Source organism: Echinops telfairi, unplaced genomic scaffold (genome assembly GCF_000313985.2).
Source record: "Echinops telfairi isolate 266 unplaced genomic scaffold, ASM31398v2 ScPeMD7_2;HRSCAF=8, whole genome shotgun sequence".
NCBI classification, from domain to species: domain Eukaryota; kingdom Metazoa; phylum Chordata; class Mammalia; order Afrosoricida; family Tenrecidae; genus Echinops; species Echinops telfairi.
The window spans coordinates 56,164,754-56,168,569 of record NW_022103898.1 but is presented as its reverse complement, the minus strand read 5'-3'; positions in this window follow the sequence as shown (position 1 = coordinate 56,168,569).

The window sequence follows — 3,816 nt, the reverse complement described above, 5'->3', positions numbered from 1 at the left end:
TGTGCAGATTTAAATAGTGACAACTGTGTGCTGATCAACCTCTAATCATGGTTTTCTGGGATGTTTGGTGGGGGGAGATATTCTCAAATTGTAGCATTTGACAATTTTTGTTTTGCAGGTATTCACATGAAATGGGATGTTTCAAACTACTAAAGGGATGTCATAGGATGTCACGTTGGGAAGAGTCGAACAATAGCACACCATTATATTATCTTCCTGCCATACAGGTAGGAGACATAAACCCAGGAACATAGAGCATAGTAAAATGCAGTAAAATAATTAGAAAGTGAATAACAGCCTTATGTTCAATATAAAATACTTAATTATATATTTCTTTTAATTTTAAAATATTGATATATTTAACAAAACCCCAAAGCAAATGAATTGTTGTGGAGTTGATTCTGATGCCAGGCGACCCCTTGTATACCAGCATGGAACTGCATTCCCTAGGGTTCACAATGATGGATTTTAAAAAAGATGAACTTTATTGACATATACATCACATGTCATACATTTTAATTTTTCAATCCTATAAGAAGAGTTGTGTAATCATCACCACAGTCAGCGTTAGACTATTGTCCTTCTCAGACTCATTGTTGCAAACCGCTGCCTTCATTCTCCCCTGCCATGCTCTTCCCCAAACCAAATTCACTGCCATCAGGTCAGTGCTTATTGTAGCGACCCCCAGCGGGCTTCCCAAAGTGTGACTGTTTACAGGAGTAGAAAGCCCCGTCTTTCTCCCACAAACCTGCAGGTGGTCTCCAATTGTCAGCCATGTGGATGGTAGCCCAACGTGTAAGCACGCTACCACCAGGGGTTAGGTAATTAGTAATCCAGTCATGGTCCGTAGCTTTACCTAGCATGGACTTCACATAGAGAAGACCATACAGAGCACAAACAGGAAGCAAGCAAACAACAACAACAACAGCACTTACTAGACAAAAATATTATTTCTCTATGTTTAAGTCATCAATATTTAACTAACTATATCTGCCAGAGTCAACTTTACAGTACGCTGTTTGGCAGCAGGTCGATGTCCCTGGACTATGTTCAGAGGAGATGCAATGGAGACTTCATCTTTGTGGGGACCCTGCACATGGAGGTGGGGCTTCCACTGTCATCCATAGCCTTTGGGAAATGGAGTTTTCACAATTTAAGCTCTGAATTTGGATATTATTATTTCCAATTAGCTGGTGTACTTCTTCCATGTGACCTTAATTGGTGCTTCCCTTAGATGGTTGCTTGGTTAGGACAAGCCTTTAAGACTTCAGTCTAGTGTCTTCACTTCACTCTGCTATAACACCCATCTCTTCAGTGAGCTCTTCAAAAGGGAAAGCATCGAGTAGGGCCAGGTCATCCATGATTTAATATCATAAATTGGTTAACATAAAAAAGAATTAGATTGGGGCTAGAACTGAGTGAGATCCCCAAAGGATGGTTTTTCTGGGAAGTGGTAGGACCAGAGACACCACCCACCCAGTTCATAGCTGCGTGGGTTCACAATTCCCACCATTGTAGAAGGCCCCTTTTCACATGGGTCTGGATCATTCCTGAAATGTTAACACCCTGTGCAGCTTTCACTTGGGAGGCCAGGAGAAAGAAAACAGGTCGAGAGCATCAGAATATTGAGGCAAGGCCAGACCACAACCCTTTGCCTTACTGGTGTCAGGCATGTGGAAGTAGACCGGGCCAATCAGTTATTTGTGGCTGTTTCATATCAACATTTATTTCCAGTCTGCTCTTTATGTGTACATGTTTATTTGTTACTTTGTACAAAGTTATGAAGTTTCGCGGCTAGTCTTCCCTGTTAACAGATGGTGAAACATCCACAGAGTACACCTCCATGCTCTTCAACAAAGCTCTACCGTCCCCAAGCAAGCTAACCTTGCTACCGTCAAAGCCACGCCCAACTCCCATTGAAAGAGCAGTACATCTGCTTCGGCATCAGGAAGGGCCAAGTTAGCAAACAGCAGGTGGAGTAAGTAAACTCCAGAGACGCTTAGTGGAAATGCACTTGGATCCTCTTCTATCTCACTTCTAAGAAAAAAATGGTCCAATTTCTACGTTGTTTATTTTCCATGTACTTATTTTCATCTGGGGTTTCTAATTTCTCAAATAACTAAATACAATTTGGGGAGGCCAAATTCTTCTTTTACAGTTTTTTAAGACTTTTTACAATTGTTCTGGGAAGAGCCCAATTCTGGTTCTGCTTGTCAGAGTGATTAATTGGATGTAATTCTATGCTGTCTTCTCCGCCATCTTTCCCTGCCCCTGATGGCTAATGCTCCAAAGCCAAAGTCCAAACAAATGGTGACTGTATCTCCTTTTTATTTTTGGAAGTTTCCCCCAGCCAAAATGCAGACAGCAGCTTCGAAATTCCTGGCCACGATTCCTGCCCTGGACAGCCACACTTGATATGGCTGGATGGCCCGTTGACTGATATCCTGGGTGGCACCGTGCCAGCTCACAAATTGTCAGGCCATTTGGATCAAGAATCAGCACCGGGCAGTGATAAATATAGGCAGGCAGCCTGCAGAACAAGCCTGTGAGGGGCCATATCTTCTTCAGGAAGTACCATTGTGCCAGTTCTAAAGCATTAACACCACATGTCTGTTTCTACACTTGACATCTGTGGACACGTAGAGTGTGTGACAACAGGAGGAGCAGAATGAGAGTGGAAAGGAAGACGAGAGGGTTTCTGGGCAAGGAGAGCAACACAGAGAAGGATGTGGTCCAGCCGTGGTCCAGAGGCTTTCTCACTGATTGTGTGGCACGCAGGACTAAACCCAGGTGTCTTCCTTCAAGGCCAACCTTTAGTACCGAGCAATTAAAGGAAGAGGTCAGGAGCAGTCAGTCCAACGTCTGTTTCTATCCATGCCATTCAAGACAAAACAGTCACCGCTGACTTGATTCTGACCCACACAGATCCCGCATGTGCAGCGTGTGTGCAGCGCAGAATTGCTTCATAGGGCTTTTCGGGCTGTGGCTTTCTGGAAACCAATCCCCAGAACTTTCTTTCAAAATATCTCTGGGTGAGCGTAAACTGCCTTTTGGCTGGATGAGCCGATGAGCTCTTCTGTTGGTCGGGTGCTTAACTGATTGTGTGCCCTAACGCGTCCTCTAGTCTCCCCCAAAGGCTGCGTGCATCACTTGCACATGCCACAGGCACCAAGTGAAACCTTAGGGTAGGAACTAACTCCTTCCCAAGAGAGTCACAAAAAACCGAAGTTAAACCTGTCATTAACCTAGATTGCTATTGTCCTGAGGGGGCGAGAAAACACGGCTGTTCAGACAGCTCCAGACACCGAGACAAGCTTGCCATAGTTTTAAGGAATTCGTCAGGGAAATGAAGATGTCTAGTAGTCTAAATATGTGTGGGAGCACTGGAGGCCTTCAGATTCAGCACTTGTGGGGCTGAAACTCTGCACTGTGGCTAATTTAAGGCTCAAGAAGGTTGACAGCTGGGCAAGTATTATTTTACAGATAATCCTCAATTTCCTCATCAGTAAACTGAGAATAAAAATTTTAAAACCCCAAGCTCACAAGGTTGCTATAAGGTTCACATTAGCTAGTTTATGCAAAGCACTATGTAAACAGAAAAATGTCTACGAATGTATCCTTGGCTTTTTCTGGATTAGTGCATTCCTTTGTTAAAAAACAAAAACGAAAAAACTTCATACACGAATGCTCATACCACCACCAGTTGCAGTGCACTCCATTTTTAATTGGGACTTATTACATATAGCATATCATTTATCCCATAGTTCGATCATGGCAAGCAGTATTGTACAGTTGCTACCACAATCAGTTTCCAAA